The following is an 18,053-nucleotide window of genomic DNA, read 5'->3' as shown; positions in this document are numbered from 1 at the left end:
TCGAAGGCGCGCCTCGCGGCGCCAGTTGGGCCCCGCCCCCCCGGCTCGCGCGCAGCCCCGGCGGGAGGGGGCGCCGGAGGCGAAGGGAGGCTTTGAGCAGGCGGCTCCCGCTGATGCCCAGAAGGGATGTTAGGTGAGAAGCGGCCCTTCGTGGGCCATCCAAGTGGCGCCCCCTCGTGGGGGGTCTTCCTTGCCTAACTCGCTGGAGGGACGTCAAAGGCGTGGATGCTCTGAGGGGGCGTGAAGCGGGGGGGGGGGGTCCCGTAGGCAGAGCAAAGCCGGCGCCTGAGGGAAGCGCCCAGCGGGGGGGGGGGATACAAATCTCCCTCGGGATCTGCTGTTTGTGCGGATCCCACCATCGCCTGAGGGCAGCCCTGGGCGGGGGGGGGGCTGTGCAGGGCCGGATTTAGATGAAGAGCGGCCCTCCCCCCACCCCCACCCTCACGACTAGAAGAACGTGGAAGTGTTATAAACAAAATTGAGTGAAGAGAAGGATGATGATGGGTATTTAAAATTCTGAAATTCTCAATTTCTCCTCCAAAGGACATAATATGTTATTCTTAACTTAAATACCATGGTGATTTTTAAGAATGCATAGAATTAACACTGAAAAACTTTTGCAATTACTGAACTTTGTAAACCTGTTGTGGAATAAGCATACATTTTTAGGAAAACGAAGTTGTAATGTTATCCTTAAAAAAACACCTTGAGTTTACAAATTATATTGCCTGGGAAGTGTAAATAATATGATCATGATTACCTGATAGTGTGGCACTTTTAGAATCTACTTTATGCTGTCATTAAAAAGTCAGTTTTAAAATGGAAGTAAACTACAACCATCAAATACAGTAAGGCTAAAATGTTTTTTTCCTAGCCTTCCTCACATAGCAAAATCATCCAAAACTTCATTAAAATTTGTTTGTCTAAGTTTGTCACTTTCAGTGTACAGAATGCTCAGTGCGGACAACCTCTCTTGAGACATTGTGGCCCTTAATTAATTTTTAATTCTTTTGAGTCTTGAAAAACTCCTCTCTCCTGAGCAGTTAGTGACCATAAGGCTAAGAAATAGCCGCAAGATTGCTTCCACATTAGGAAAGGCCATCTGAATTTTTTCCTTGTGTATAATTTGGTAAAGGTCTGAATGAGACAGAGAGTGCTCTGCTGTAAGCCTATGGCTTTATGTCACGTAGAGGTGAAAGTCCAAAAGTTCATCAATAAGTTTCAGGTCAATATCTTCTGGGTATGCTTCCATCAACAGTTCAACACCTTGCTTAGATGCTTCAAATTAGCAAGAATGGCAAACAATTGTGCAATATCACTGTACGCAGTACTTTTTAAATTGGCTTCAAGTGCATCTAATATAGGAATAAAGGATTTTATTCTAAACCTACCGTATCTCTTGGAAGATAGTGCATCTAAGGCATCAGGTGCACTTCTGTCATTTCTTTGCCTTTCCCTCACTCTTTGTCTCTTTGTTTTGTAGTTGACATTTGGCAAGGTGGCTTTTGCTTGTTTCTCAAGCTCATCAAAATCATCTCTAATTTTCCTTAAAAAATCCAGGAGTGAACTGTACAAACTTGCACAAGAACTCAGTAACAGGTCTGATTTCTGAAGGGCTTTGCTGACCTTGTGAAAATGACCTAGCACACGGGTCCAAAAATGCAGCATAAACACAAATTCCGGTTCTTTCATTTTCTGCAAAAGATTGTTAGCTTGGAACCTGGTCTCCCCCTTACCCTTAACATCAGAGTACAAATGACTGAGGGCATTGGTGATAGCACTGTAACTTTCCAAAACAGCTTCTGTGGCTTTTGCGTGTGCGTCCCACCTAGTGTCTGACAAATATTTACGCACTTTAAACTTAGGTGGCAAAAATGATTTTAGAACTGCCCATCTCTTTGTGGAGGATGAAAAGAAGGTATAAATTTCATTGATCATGCCAAAACAGTTCACTGCATCAAGGCAGCAATCCACAGCTGAACGGCCCACCAGATTTAAAGAGTGACCTGCGCATGGAATAAATTTTGCAAATTGTTTTTTTTTAATGATTTTTGGCTGCATACCATTGTACTTGCCAGCCATGTTGGCAGTATTGTCATAAGACTGCCCATGGCATTTTCTAAAGTCAATTTCAAGCTCAGTAGTAAAATAGTTGAATACTAAATCAGCCATGCTTTCTCCTGAGTGGTCTTTTAGCTCAAGGAAAGTTAAAAATCTCTCAGTTGGCAAACCTTCTTCAGGTGATACATATCTGATAATTAAAGTCAGCTGATCAGTATGTGAAATGTCAGGAGTGGAATCTACTGAAAAGCTGAAATATCCAGCCTTTCTCACATCAGCCAGAATTGCAACCTTAACTTTTTTTGCCATGAGCTGAACAATTTCCTCACATACAGTTTTTGACAAATAAGAGGGAATGCCTGATCCAGAATGTCCATACCAATTGATATGAGCATGTAAAAATGGATCAAATTTTGCCACTAGTTCTAAAAGACCAAGATAATTGCCATTCTTTGGCGATCCAAAGTGTTCATCATCTCCCCTGAATGGTAAGCCTCGTTCTACAAGAGTGCATATTACAGTAAAAATTCTCTCCATGACATGCCGCCGGTACTGCTGTTCTGCTTTTATTTGTTCCTCTAGCTTGGAAGTAAACATTTGCCTTCCTTGTCAGGTAGGCCAACATGGCATTCCTATGCTTCTCTGAGTTTTCATGACTTTGGATAAGATGGCAGTTGTGCCAGTCATCAAACCCTTTGTTAGCTAAAGCTGTGGAAGAAGATGCAAGGTCTGGAAAGTGTTTACAAACAAAGCAAAAAAATATGCCCTTTTGAGGGAGAATATGCAAGCCACTCTCAGCTATATGTTTCCCCATTTGCTTTTGTTGAATAAAAAAGAGCTTTTGTGCAAAACCTGGACTACTTTTTGTACACTCGTTTGGAATTTAAAAATGGTCCACAAAGATGCAGAACTTGAGAGGAACCCCTCTCTACCCAGTAGGATACTTCCTCATGTGATAATTCTGACCACAAACCAACATCTGGTACAGTAGATATATGTTTGGCATCATCTTTATCTGCATCCGGAACACCTTGGACTTGGCCTGCTATCATATCAGGTGTGAACTGCAAAATCTGACTATTCACATTCTTTTCTTGTGGCTCTTTAGCCTCTCCCTGCCCAGTAAGTGACTCTTGAATTAGTTCTATTTTTTCAGTTTGAGCTAGTATCGGTGCTTCCTCATAATTAGCTTGCTCAGGGGTCAGCAAACTTTTCCAGCTGTGGGCCGGTCCACCATCCCTCAGACCATGTGGTGGGCCAGACTATATTTTTTGGGGGGGGGAAATGAACAAATTTCTATGCCCCACAAATAACCCAGAGATGCATTTTAAATAAAAGGGCACATTCTACTCATGTAAAAACACGCTGATTCCAGGACTGTCTGCGGGCTGGATTTAGAAGGCGATTGGGCTGGATGTGGCCCCTGGGCCTTAGTTTGCCTACCCATGAGCTTGCTGTTCCACATCCTGCTTCACTTTTCTCTTTCAGGGAGGTTTTTGTCTAGTTGAATGCCTGTAGCTGGTTCAGACTGAATAGCTTCACTGCTCACTCTTGTTGCTTCAATGAGTGGTTGATGCACAAAAGCAGTGATTGGTCTTAACTTCATTATCATTGTATTTCTGAGTCTCTGTCTCTTGCGCTTGCTAGCGCCACTTTTAAATCTTTAACTCATGCTTAGATTAGAATCTAAAAATAAGAATAAAAATTAATCTTCAACTGGGTAAACTCGGGCTTCTGTCACTCTTCAGTAGCTGCCACCACTCACTGACTTCCCTATGCCTTTCTTGAGGGGCAGTGAGACCCCTCTGGCTGACTCCTGGGGTTTGGAGAGGAGAACCCCTAACTTTGTGTTTCTCCTAGAGGCTTGGCACTTGCACATTTTTGGGCTTTGCCCCTCCCAGAACCCTTCTTAAGGCACTGGTAGAGGGCAGAGCGGATGAGACTGTAGGCACAGCACTATACTGGGCTTTTAAACAAAGAACAAATATTTTCTTAACTGTCTACAAGTAACAGGATTTTAAACACAAAAGGCACTTTAAATTAAACACAGAAAAGGAAAACACCACCGGGCACAAATAAAATAAGACAAAACGCAGTTCCTCTGACTCTGAACTGATCCCTATACTTCTGTCCGCCCTCAGGATGAGGTCCAGTTACCAACCTGCAGCCTGGCCTCCTGCCTTCTACAGGTAGTTCTGGATCCCTCCAAGGATCCCTTCCCACTGCTGCCTTCCCTGGTCCCCAAGGCCACTCTCTGCCTGTGGGCAATCTGCAGTGCATGCTGCAGGCACCAACAGGGCTCTGTGAAGTGTGAAAGATAGACTTCTCTGCCTGGAAGGGGTGAGGCCAGTGCCAGTCATGTGTGCTTGCCTTGCTCTGTTCAAGCCAAGAAGGAGGGAAGGAATGGAAGAGACTTGGGAGAGCTTGCTTGCGTAGTCTTATCTGCTCCATGCGGCCTTCCACTCACACGCTCCCGCTGATTAAAGTGTAGCATGTACCACTACTGACCTGACCCTTGAGCTGAGGAAGGCTGTACAGCTGGTTGTTGACTCTCTGGGCCTGCTGGTTCTGGATTCTGAGATGGAAAATTCTGGGGTGTGAGGATACTCGTCAGGGCGAAAGTCCCCGCAGATTTCTGTGGTTAACAGAAGAAGGAAGTTCCAACCAAATACAGGAGCAAAAGAGTGGTCAGTAGACCACAGTCTTTATTGTTGCAAAACAGGTCTCCACACAGAGTAAGAACATATGCGGAACCATCATTGATACATCATCATTATGTCACAAGGAGGGAGAGGAGTTGTGAGGTTACCCAAGTTTATCAACTTGCCCTGGGTATCAGATCAAGTTCCCAACACCAAGGAGGAGATAGGGGACTCCCCTGAGAAGGAGGCTAGTTCACCAACACAGGAGCCAGATATATGGAGAAACGTGACTCAAAGAAGTAAGAGGCCCAGGGTTCGCTCTGATTGTTTAGAAATACACAATTGCTTTGAGGTCCTCTCCCCTAGCATGGAAGACGAAGAGCAGACTCCATTTGAGGATCTCTCCCTCATTACAGTCGATCAGGTATATGAAGACGAGCAGCAAAGTCAGCCCTCAGGGAATGTGCAGGCGACCTTGGAACGGACAGCTCACGGAAGAACCAGACCTAAGAGGAGGCGTGTAGTGGTGATGGGGGATTCCCTACTGAGGGGAACAGAAGCAGTGATCTGTGGGCCTGACAAGATGTCTCGGGAAGTGTGCTGTCTCCCCGGGGCTAAGATCCAAGATGTAACTGAACGACTGCAAGGAATCATAAAACCCACTGACAAATACCCCTTCCTCTTGGTTCATGTGGGAACCAATGACACTGCAAGCAATAGCCTCCAGAAGATCAAAAGAGATTATGAGGCTCTGGGCAGGAAATTGAAGCAATTAAATGCACAAATTGTCATCTCATCTGTCCTTCCAGTTGAACGACGTGGCCCAGGGAGAGAGGGAAAAATAGTGGAAGTGAACAACTGGCTTCGCAAATGGTGTAAACAGGAACGGTTTGGATTCTTAGATCACAGAATGCAGTTTCTTGAAGATGGACTTCTGGCAAGCGATGGGCTGCACCTCACAACGGTTGGGAGGAATGTTTTTGCAAAAAATCTCAGAAACCTCATCAGGAGGGCTTTAAACTGACTAATGTGGGGGAGGGAGACAATGCTCCTGAAGGTAGGAGTCTATCAATTGATGAAGATGGTCATCCAAATGTCATAGACCAAATGGAGCAAACAGCACGCAGACCTAGTGGTGGGAGGAAAAAATCCTTAAATAAGAGACACGGGGGAATGATTAATGGACTTCAATGTCTGTACACTAATGCGCAAAGCATGGGAAATAAACAAGATGAGCTTGAGCTCTTGGTACAGCAAACTAAATATGACATAATAGGCATCACTAAAACCTGGTGGGATAAGTCCCACGATTGGAATGTAATAATGGAGGGATACAATCTATTTCAGAGAAACAGACCAGACAAGAAAGGAGGAGGAGTGGCATTATATGTCAGGGATGTGTATACCTGTGAAGAGATCCAAGATTTAGAACCTCAAAGCCAAAGTGAGAGCATTTGGGTCAAAATTAAGGGAGAGAAGAATAACAGGGACCTCATTGTGGGAGTTTACTATAGATCCCCAAGCCAAACGGAGGACATAGATGATGCCTTCCTGGAACAGATGACCAAGCATGCAAAAGGAAGGGAGATAGTAGTAATGGGGGACTTCAATTACCCGGATATTTGTTGGATGTCAAACTCAGCCAAGAGCATAAGGTCAAACAGATTCCTCACTGGCCTTGCAGACAACTTCATTGTCCAGAAAGTGGGAGAAGCAACAAGAGGAACAGCCATTTTAGATCAGGTCCTAACCAATGTTGATGACCTGGTTAGTGGGGTAGAAGTGGAAGGATCATTAGGCGCGAGTGATCATGCTCTTCTGAAGTTTATTATACAGCGGAAAGGAGCAGCCAAGCATACTAGGACTCAATTTCTTGACTTTAAGAAAGCCGACTTCATAAAACTTAGGGAAGTGCTGGGTGAGATCCCATGGACAGTAATACTAAAATATCCAGCCACTTTTGATTGATGGGGTCTGTGTGGAGAGGGTAACAACGTTCAGATTTTTGGGCATTGAATTACAAGAGGATCTGTCCTGGAGTGTCAACACAAGGGGGCTTGTGAAGAAGGCGCAGCAGAGACTGTACTTTTTGAGAATTCTAAGGAAAAACCATCTTCCGCAGAAACTGCTGCTTGCCTTCTATCACTGTGCCATTGAGAGCGTGCTCACTTATGGCTTATGTGTGTGGTACGGAAGCTGTACTACCCAGGACAGGATGGGGTTGTGCAGAGTTGTTAAGGCAGCAGAGAGCATTGTTGGCTGCCCACTCTCCACCTTAGAGCAGATTTATGCCACAAGGTGCCGTAGGAAGGCACTGGACATAGTAAAAGATCCATCGCATCCTGGTCACTGTCTCTTCGAGCTCCTGCCGTCGGGACGGAGATACAGGACGATGAAGACAAGAACGAGCCGTCTTAAGAACAGCTTCTTCTCCAGAGCAATCTCAGCCCTGAATGGGAAGCCTGGACTTTGAAAGTCATCTAATCTTCCTTGCTGTATTATACTGTATTGTTTTAATTAGTGTTTTTATGGAGCAGTCAAGTAATTTCGTTGTCCCTGAGAGGGGGCAATGACAATAAAGATATTTCTATTTCTATTTCTATTTCTAAAAGGAAAGGGAGTTCATGATGGCTGGGAGTTTGTTAAGAGGGAGATAGTAAAAGCACAACTTCAGGCAATACCAATGAGACGGAAACATGGAAGGTGCCTAAAGAAGCCAGGGTGGCTATCTAAAGAACTTTTAACTGAATTAAGATTAAAAAAGGATGTGTACAAAAAATGGAAAAGGGGGGAAACTACCAAAGAGGAATTCAAACAAATAGCCAGCACGTGTAGACACAAAGTCAGAAAAGCTAAAGCACAGAATGAACTCAGGCTTGCTAGGCAGGTTAAAAGCAACAAAAAAGGCTTTTATGGGTATGTTCGTAGCAAAAGGAAGAACAAAGAAACAGTGGGGTCACTCAGAGGAGAAGATGGTGAAATGCAAACAGGGGACACAGAAAGGGCTGAACTCCTCAATGCCTTCTTTGCCTCAGTCTTCTCCGATAAAGAAAACAATGCCCGACCTGAAGAATTTGGAGCAAATGATTCAGCAGAGGAAACACAGCCCAGAATAACTAAGGAGATAGTACAAGAATACTTGGCTAGTCTAGATGTATTCAAGTCTCCAGGGCCAGATGAACTGCATCCAAGAGTATTAAAAGAACTGGCAGATGTGATCTCAGAACCACTGGCAGTCATCTTTGAGAATTCCTGGAGAACAGGCGAAGTCCCGGCAGACTGGAGGAGGGCAAATGTTGTCCCTATTTTCAAAAAGGGGAAAAGAGAGGACCCAAATAATTACCGCCCAGTCAGTCTGACATCAATACCAGGGAAGATTCTGGAGCAGATCATTAAGCAAACAGTCTGTGAGCACCTAGAAAGGAATGCTGTGATTACCAATAGTCAGCATGGATTTCTGAAAAATAAGTCATGTCAGACTAAGCTGATCTCATTTTTTGACAGAATTACAAGCCTGGAACTAATAAACTGAAACTGACTTGGGGACAAACAGAAGAAGACGCCTTCACCCCGGTATGGCTCCCCTTTATCCCATACACAGCCCAACAGGACAATGACAATAATCCACCAACAGCATACAAATCAATATGGCTAACCTGATCCAAAACACACACTCACCTCACTCACACACAAAAACAAAGATCACCACAGCCAATCACAAGCAAACAATCACACCCTAGTCCAACCCCAACCTCTCTCACCACCAAAGGAACACAAGTGAACAACACAAGCAACGCTGACACCAAACTCTACATACATTAAACATAATAGAAACACCGCCACCCGACCCCCCATCCATCTTCCCTCTCTCCACCCCCCTTTCTTTTTCTTTCTTTTTTCTTCTCCCCCTAATGCCTCAACAAATGAAACGGATTTGTAAAAATGTTACATGGAAGAAGAAAAAAAAATACGAGGCACTACACTTCTGTAAAACAAGAAAATCCTTAATAAAAAATATTAAAAAAAAAAGAATTACAAGCCTGGTAGATGAAGGGAACACAGTGGATGTAGCCTACCTTGATTTCAGCAAGGCATTTGACAAGGTGCCCCATGATATTCTTGTAAAGAAGCTGGTAAAATGCGGTCTTGACTATGCTACCACTCAGTGGATTTGTAACTGGCTGACTGACCGAACCCAAAGGGTGCTCATCAATGGTTCCTCTTCATCCTGGAGAAGAGTGACTAGTGGGGTGCCACAGGGTTCTGTCTTGGGCCCGGTCTTATTCAACATCTTTATCAACGACTTGGATGATGGACTCAGGGGCATCCTGATCAAATTTGCAGATGACACCAAACTGGGAGGGGTGGCTAACACCCCAGAGGACAGGATCACACTTCAAAACAACCTTGACAGATTAGAGAACTGGGCCAAAACAAACAAGATGAATTTTAACAGGGAGAAATGTAAAGTATTGCACTTGGGCAAAAAAAATGAGAGGCACAAATACAAGATGGGTGACACCTGGCTTGAGAGCACTACATGTGAAAAGGATCTAGGAGTCTTGGTTGACCACAAACTTGACATGAGCCAACAGTGTGACGCGGCAGCTAAAAAAGCCAATGCAATTCTGGGCTGCATCAATAGGAGTATAGCATCTAGATCAAGGGAAGTAATAGTACCACTGTATTCTGCTCTGGTCAGACCTCACCTGGAGTACTGTGTCCAGTTCTGGGCGCCACAGTTCAAGAAGGACACTGAGAAACTGGAACGTGTCCAGAGGAGGGCAACCAAAATGGTCAAAGGCCTGGAAACGATGCCTTATGAGGAACGGCTAAGGGAGCTGGGCATGTTTAGCCTGGAGAAGAGGAGGTTATGGGGTGATATGATAGCCATGTTCAAATATATAAAAGGATGTCATATAGAGGAGGGAGAAAGGTTGTTTTCTGCTGCTCCAGAGAAGCGGACACGGAGCAATGGATCCAAACTACAAGAAAGAAGATTCCACCTAAACATTAGGAAGACCTTCCTGACAGTAAGAGCTGTTCGACAGTGGAATTTGCTGCCAAGGAGTGTGGTGGAGTCTCCTTTTTTGGAGGTCTTTAAGCAGAGGCTTGACAACCATATGTCAGGAGTGCTCTGATGGTGTTTCCTGCTTGGCAGGGGGTTGGACTCGATGGCCCTTGTGGTCTCTTCCAACTCTTTGATTCTATGATTCTATGATTCTAAGTACCTGCCATCAATGGATGTTCATTGTTTCCCTCAAGGGAGGGGTGCTGTGTACTTGACTGTATATCCCAAGGATCATGGGGGAGGGTGGTATCCAAGTTGAGTACGTGACCTCTCCCTTACAGGATTATGGAGGAAGACAATGTCCAAGTCCGCCTTTCCTTTTGAAGCAAAATGTCATTGAAATGGGGGAGAAATGCCCTCGCATGAAATCTTGGGTTTGCAATTTTGGGAGAGGGGATACTGCAGTGCTGGGGAGCGGGCAGGCTGGCGAAGCCCCCTAGATTCAGAGGCCCGAGTTCCCTTGCCCTCGCATGAAGTCTTTGGTTTACAATTTTGGGAGAGGGAAGACTGTCTGCGGTGCTGGGGAGCGGGCAGGCTGGCAAGGCCCTCTTGATCTAGAGGCCCTAGGCTTCAGCCTACTTAGCCTATACATAAATCCGGCCCTGGGGCTGTGTGTCATTTTGGGCACCGTGAAAGGACAGCAGGGCTAGTTGTTCAGTTAGCTGTTGGGCTTAAATCCTTTCTGCTGAGGCAATTTTACAAATTTAAAATACTTAAATGATACAAAGTTAGCCCAGGGGTGGGGAAGGAAAGGAGACCACCAGATTAGCATTTTTCTAATATTTTGGTTAGGGAGGCAACCTAAGATTTGTCTCGGGTATAACTTGACCAGCCTTGGGTGCAAAATGTGCCTGGCTGGCCTTCATTTGCACTCGAGACTGCATAGCAGGGGTATGGCCAAGGGTGTGGGTGAAGAGGAGCATTTTAGGAACATGGTCAAGGGATCCAGAAAACAGAAGTAATGCAGTAAGTTGGGTCAGTCTGGGAATACAGGCAAAAGGTTTAAAAAATGGAGCATAATGGAGACTGAAAAGGAGGTAAGGTCACTCCTAGGAGTCCAAGTGGGGTGATCTGAATGTGTCATGTGAGGGATAAAGACATTTTTCTGAGGATATGGACAAGGGTGTCAAGGGTTTGTTGGAACAGCCTTACACATGTTTATCAGGAATAAATTGCATTGAAGACTTAGAATTCTGAGGAAACGGACATAGAATTGTTCTGTAAGTGGAGAAAAGCCTTGGCCATAAGTAAAATGTAAGACAGCCACACATTTATAGAAGAGTTCTTTTGTACAGTACTCTTCTTGGAACAGCTGCATCTGTCTTCTCACCTGCACCTTTTTTTTCTTTAAACCTCTGTGTGTGTGAAGCTGTCTTTTTAGTTTACTGCATGCCCATTCTCTGATTGCTTTGTATAAGAGTATCCTTGCCTCCCATTTGTTTCAGACACGTCAAAATGCCCGATCCATTTTAAAGCTGTAATAATCACAGTAAAATTGCTTGCACTGTTACTCAATGGCCCGTAAATATCATTAACTCACATCTCAAATAGATAGAATTTTCAATCAAAGACTCGATAGAGCTTTTCAAGAGAACAGCTCTAACTCAGCCTTCATTCATTACTTTCATTTATTGTGAGGAGGGACTGTTGGTGTGTAAACTGTTCTGTTTGGTCCTTTGAAAACCTGTCAGTTGAAGGTGAAACTAGCTCAGACACAGTTCACAAGTCTTTGCCTCCATTAAAATAAGTGGCTTATTTCCTGCTCCTTTTTAGGCTAGTCTCCATCAGTAGAAACTAGCTACAATGATGTAACCATACGTTCTATTCAGAATTCTAGCTGTCAGGTCCCACGATTATTATTATTGTAGTGGAGTATTGTGCGTTTGACAGCTTCATTGCACAAAAGACATTCAATGGGTGAATGTTTTACAGGTCCCTTCATCTCAGTATTGGCAAAACAGCTGCTCTTGAATTTTTGCCTGCTTTGCTGCTGTTGAACAACCTTTCTAGAGGAAAGAGTAGTAACCATAGTGCCAACATTAGATGACTTGGTAAAATACTCATTTTTGGCGGACTTTACACAGCTGGGGGGGGGCAGGTTTGGGTGAGCAGTGAAGGCATAGGCGAGTGATTGAGTGAGATAGGGTTGCCAAGCTTCAAACAGTTCGAATAACAGAATCTGAGAGTTGGAAAGGGATCTAGTCCAACCCCCTACAATGCAGGAATCTCTGTGACAGATGGCCATCCAACTCTGATTGAAAACCCCCAAGGAAGGAGAGTCCACCAGCTTCCGAGGGAGTCTGTTTTACTGTCATTTCACAGCTCTCGCCATCGCAAAGTTCTTCGTGATATTTAGTCAGAATCTCCTTTCCTGTAACTTGAATCCATGGGTTTGGATCCTGCCCTCAAGAGCAGGAGAAAACAAGCATGCTCCCTCCTCCATGTGACAGCCCTTAAGATGTTTGAAGATGGCTGTCATATCTCCTCTCAGTCTCTTTTTCCCCAGGCTAAACATACCCAGCTCCTTCAACCGTTCCTCATAAGGATTAGTTTCCAGACCCTTGATAATTTTGTTTGCCCTCCTCCGCACATCTTCCAGCTTGTCAACATTCATCATAAATTGTGGTGCCCAGAATTGGACATAGTATTCCAAGTGTGGTCTGACGAAGGCAGACTAGAGTGGTACTATGACTTCCCTTGATCTGGACACTATACTTCTGTTGATGCAGCCTAGAATAGCATTAGTTTTTTTGCTGCTGCATCACACTGTTTTTGGGCAAAATTGCTTTTTAAAAATACGGTTTTTGAGCTATTTTTATGGGGAAATGGCATAAGCAGCACTACCTACATGGACTGCCATACATTTGGATTTTCCCGGACATTTTCCTGATTTCCACCCAGACACTGCTGCCAACTGTGGTATTCCGGATATATCCGGGAAAATCTGGATGTATGGCAACTTTAAGTGAGATGTAAATAAGCAGGGGTTGGCAAAGTGGTTGCCAAGTAGGCAAGCTGAGGGAGCAGGGGTGGCAGCCCCTAGTTTGGAAAACACCAAACAAAATGTCATGCATCATTCCTTGGCCTGCCTTTGCACTTTGCACTGAGAACTTTGTACCTTACATAAGGACAAGAAGCAATCTCTTTTTTGTGGTAACACCTGTGCTGTGGAACATCTCATCTGTTAAGTATGCTAACTGACCAGAGGAGGCAGGAATGAAACTGATGGCTTGCTCTGCTTTATTTACTGAAATCAGCCTTATCACTTGATAATGTCTGTACATTAGGCCAGGCTTGCTAATTAGGCCATAATACACTTCCAAGTCTTTCAAGGTGCCACAATCCTCATTTAATGGCTTTTGCTGCAAGAGAGTAAGATGGCTGCCCTTTGGGAAAACCTCTGCTTTTGTGGTTCTGGGCTTTCAAGTGCTCTGTGCTCTAACGGTCCTGGAGAGGAGCCTAGGCTGTAGGCTGTAGGATGTGCCTTCTGGCCCTGAGTCTTCACAAAAGAAACAGGTCATGAGGAGATATGCCTAATAATTGAAGCCTGGATCATGCTTGCCTAATTATATCCATGTTTTCTCACCTTGGGATTTGTCACCATCTCCTTAAATAATAGATATAGCAAAGTCTAAAGAATGTGAAAAACAAAACTAGGTGAAAACATTTAGTCCTGGGTTTCCTAAGGAAAAGAGCATTGGCCCTGGCCAAGTTTCACTGTATGTAAAATAGGGATTAGGTTAAGGCTGAATGTTACTGACTAATGTCTATTGTAAAGACCATGGAGGGTTTTCTATTTATTTTGAGCTGAAATAGTATTTAATGTGTTAAAGATCCATGTTGTCCCCACAGCAACCCTATGTCAGGTTTCTAGCCTGTGTCCGGAGATAGATTTTATGCCTTTAAATTATGTGATGGTAGGGACTAAGGAGACAAGACAACCATCTGTTCTGGGTAAAACAAGGGCTGCCAACATGGTGTCTGGGGGCATACAGAGGCCTTTCCTTGCACCCACAGGGTCTCCTAAAATCAAGCTTGAAAGTATCATTTTAGCCAATAAAATTGGGGTTTCAATGTGTAATTGTGTGTGTGATGTCCATGCCAGTTTCTTCAGTTTGCAAATGCTCACGGGTCCAAAAATGCTGGCTTCCCTGGCTAGGAAGTCTCCAGTTTATGCTGCACAAGTGGTGAAATTCCTTGTGCCCTGCTGCACAAAAAAACTTAAATGCACAGCGCAGATACCTGGATAAAAACTCTTAATTATATGAGAAACTGCTGTTATATCCAGTGCTCACATCTGATAGCAAGGATGCAAAATGGTGGCTACTAAAGGCTACTTAATGAATTCATGGCTTTGCTGGAAGTTGAAGCTTGCCTTCTTTAGGCAAAAATGATTGGGAAAATAATTTTGCTGAAAAGGCAATAGACTACCCAGCTGCAAAAGAGGAAGACTCTTACACCTTTTATAATTTGTATGACAGAAGTAGCACCTGCTGAAATCCCCTTTGACACAACTATACCAAAGATTTAAGAGCCTCCTCTCTTGCATCTGGCTACCTTGCTGGTTGTTTACAACCACACAAGCGGTACAATTTGTTGTTTAGTCGTTTAGTCGTGTCCGACTCTTCGTGACCCCATGGACCAGAGCACGCCAGGCACTCCTGTCTTCCACTGCCTCCCGCAGTTTGGTCAAACTCATGCTGGTAGCTTCGAGAACACTGTCCCACCATCTCGTCCTCTGTCGTCCCCTTCTCTTTGTGCCCTCCATCTTTCCCAACATCAGGGTCTTTTCCAGGGAGTCTTCTCTTCTCATGAGGTGGCCAAAGTATTGGAGCCTCAGCTTCAGGATCTGTCCTTCCAGTGATTTCCTTAAGAATGGATAGGTTTGATCTTCTTGCAGTCCATGAGACTCTCACGAGTCTCCTCTAGCACCATAATTCAAAAGCATCGATTCTTCGGCGATCAGCCTTCTTTATGGTCCAGGTCAGGAGAGTCCCCAGAACAGCAGGCAGGGGAAGGATGTTTCCATCTGGTAAGCTGAAATGCTTGTCCGGAGAGAGAAATTGCCTTAGGGTGGTGTTGAGTTCCTTTCTATATTTCAGATTTCTTAAGGTGCTGTTACCAATGAAGGAGCATGTGAGAGATGTTTAATCTGAGCAGAAGTACAGCCATGAGATTTGGTCATTGGGCAAAGGAGGATAGGTAAGAAAATGAGATAGTTCAGCAGCCCTACAAAAAGTGAAAATGCTTTTGCTGTTCTTGAGCTATTGGTTTTGACCTTCTCAAGGTTACAGATAAATCCCCTGAGCAAATGAAAAGATCGGCCGTGGAGAGTGAATTGCTCTCTTGCTGTGGTGCACTTTCTCTCAGGCTTGTGTTGCAATTCAATAAAATCTGAAACACGGGGAAAGAATCTTGACAGGCGTATGTCAAAGTAAAATTACAGGGGGGTTGCTGTCTGCATTCAGTAATTTTCCTCTTTTCCACTTCACTGGTTTTAAGAATGCTCACTCTCTCTTGCAGAGAGCCTGCTGGTGGTGCAATTTAAAAATGCAAATGCCTCATAGACAGGAGGACTTTGTAAGAAGAATTACATTTAAACAAAAGTCTTTTACTTTAGAGAGTTGTTGAATTAGATTGACCACTCACATTTGATTAATCAATGACAAAGTTTCCTCTGGCCACATGGTGGGAGTGTTGTCTAGAGGTTTGGCAGATTCTCACCCAGTTTCTAAATTCTCAGATAGCCAAGAACTGGATGCAAGACCTAACACAATTTTGGATGGGAAGTAGTTGGGACTTGCAGCTAAAAAGGCAACTTGGAACAAGCTGCTGGGGTTTTTGTTGTGCTTTTGAGTCTAAAAAAGTGACTGGTTCAAAGACAAAAGCGTGATGTTAGAAGGTAGTTTTTATGTGATAAATGGAAGCAGCAACAGCAGCAGAATTGGGACCGTAGGTGCAATGGGGGTGTGACAGGGAAGAATTTGGTGGCTCTGGTGAAAGTCTTCTGTTCTCAAGATTGAATGGGTGAATTTAGACTTAATTAAATCTTAATTAAAAGTATGTTCATGTTAGTGGCTTAGATGCATCAAAGTCACACACTCCCACAGTGCATTTCATGCTGTCTTTGCATGGTGGGGAATGTCTTCATCTAACATAAATGACCTTTGTGATCCTTCCCCCTGCAACCACCCCAACTTCTATTGTTACCTGCTCATGTGTGTTCACCTGGGCATGTGCTGCAGCTGTCTCAAACATTTGTGAAGTGAATGCAGTTTAATGTTAAATTGAGGCTGGTTTGAGAAATGGCAGTATTGGTCAAACTATAGGATCAATATGGATAACGGCTAAAGTTGTGTGGATGCAGCTTCCAAAACTAGCACTGGGCGCAGAGTAGGTGGTAATGTGAACATATCTGAAGTCTGAAGTCCTACTGAATACAGTACATACAATCTCTCCTAAACATCTTCATTTCAACACGAATGCTTCGAATGAATTAAAAGCTAAATAATTCTAAGCACTCATCCTCTCCTCACTGCAGTTTAATGTGGATTTGAAGCTGCTAGTCTTTTTGCAGCACACATATGACACCCTCATCCGATTGACAGTCTGCACTTACCTCCTCATTAAATTCAGGTTTTTCTGATCCACAAATAATCATGTAAGGGAAGAAAATCCAATATAAAATTGCATGTTGCATGACTGTGGATGCACTGAAGCAAATTGTGTGGGTGACTCCCCGCCCCCATGTGGTGACATTTTTCTGGGTGCCTTCTGAGTGTCATATCCCCCTACTTCTATTTTGTTTCCATCAGCCCAAAAGAAAGGATGCAGCCTGCCCTTTTCTCACCTGCTGTTGCTGAAGGTACATTCTTACTATTTTTATTCGTAAAGCAGCTGTTTTGTGCAAAACTTCTTTTTCACAAAACAGTTGTATTGAAAATTAAAATTTGTCCTTGCAAGTGCAGCAGGCAGGAAAGGAAGCAGCAGGTTTTTGACTGCCTTAAGGCCCAAATACATGCCCACAATGGACCTCAGGTTTCCTGGTTTGGAGGTATACATAGCTTTTAAAGGTTTTTTACTGTTCTTTTGTGCAAATCTGGTATATGAACAGGTAAACAAATGCCTATGCACACAATGGACTTTGGGTTTCTGGAATGTATGTTGAGCAGGAAAGTACTCTTACAAAAGCCTGCCCCTTTCTCCCCCAAGCAGTGGCCAGATTTCATGAGGCCACAGGTGCACACACAGAGTTTGTGTCCTTTGGAGAATAGAAGACATGTCTGAGACTGGCGTGCTTTAAGAAATAGAGTTTAGTCACCTATTTACAGTCTGCACGGATGGAGTCCAGATCTTACAGCATGGCTCACAGAAGTGCAAGGAACTTTCCTCCAAAATGGATCTCCCCCTTACTTCCTCCTTCTTCTGTCCAGAAACCCTTGTTTCAAATCTCCCTTTTCCTGACCCTCAAACACACAGTTACCCCAGCAACCTTTGTGACATCTGACTCCCCAGGCCAAAGAATCCTTCTATGGCCCATCAACACCTTTTTGTAATGCTAACAGGTCTGCTCTTCCCCTAACCAGCCAGGCTGGTTTGCATACAGCAGCCCAGGAATATCCTGAATTCCCTTTCTTGACACAGTTTTGTACTTTAATCCATATCACATTCAATCAAAATCCTAGTATTTAGGTAGATCCCCCCCCTATTTCTATAACACCATTCATTGAGGGATGAAGAACAAATGCATCCCATAATGCACTGCGGTGGGAGAATGGGAAACATATTTTGGTGGCGCACAGTTGAAGGCACTCGTGTGTGAAGGTGCACAAGCATGCACACTGAAACAATGACCCATGCACACGTTAATGTCTCAGTGTGGACACAGCTTCAGTTGCAAAGCACTTCATCACTACCAGGATCCAGTGGTCCTTTCTCTTACATTATCTTGGGATGGAGATTGGGGATGAGCATTGTGTGTGCTATTCAAGTTTTCAGGGTGAAGAAATTTCATACACTTGTTCCCTCTGTTTTTCTAAGGGACAGCACAAATTGGTGCCCTTACAAGTTCCACTTGTCTCAATCAGATACCACCTCCCAACTTCATTACAGCTTCATCATCAGCTAAATTATCTGGACAAATGTCTTCCTTATCCTCTTGTGGTTAGCACCTCAGTGTTTCTGTGTTATGAAAAAGGTTAGTTATACAGACCCAAGCTTTTCCTCTGCAATCACCCATCATGGCTGGATTAGATTAACAGAAACATATTGGGAGGAAT

General features: G+C 44.0%; 2 protein-coding genes across 2 annotated transcripts in view; one reads left to right on the top strand and one right to left on the bottom strand.

The window, feature by feature from the left end:
- The window catches only part of LOC128404428 (gametocyte-specific factor 1-like), a 148,510-nt gene that overhangs the window by 97,269 nt on the left and 33,188 nt on the right, over positions 1-18,053 (bottom strand). The window lies entirely within an intron of this gene.
- The window catches only part of NCKAP1L (NCK associated protein 1 like), a 102,579-nt gene continuing 84,625 nt past the window's right edge, over positions 100-18,053 (top strand). The window contains exon 1 of the mRNA XM_053370001.1: positions 100-133. The gene's annotated coding sequence lies outside the window, so the exon portion shown is untranslated. The remainder of the gene's footprint in view (positions 134-18,053) is intronic.

The sequence above is a fragment of the Podarcis raffonei genome, chromosome 2 (genome assembly GCF_027172205.1).
Source record: "Podarcis raffonei isolate rPodRaf1 chromosome 2, rPodRaf1.pri, whole genome shotgun sequence".
Classification (NCBI taxonomy): domain Eukaryota; kingdom Metazoa; phylum Chordata; class Lepidosauria; order Squamata; family Lacertidae; genus Podarcis; species Podarcis raffonei.
The sequence above is the reverse complement of the archived record's forward strand: the minus strand, read 5'-3'. Positions and strand labels throughout refer to the sequence as shown.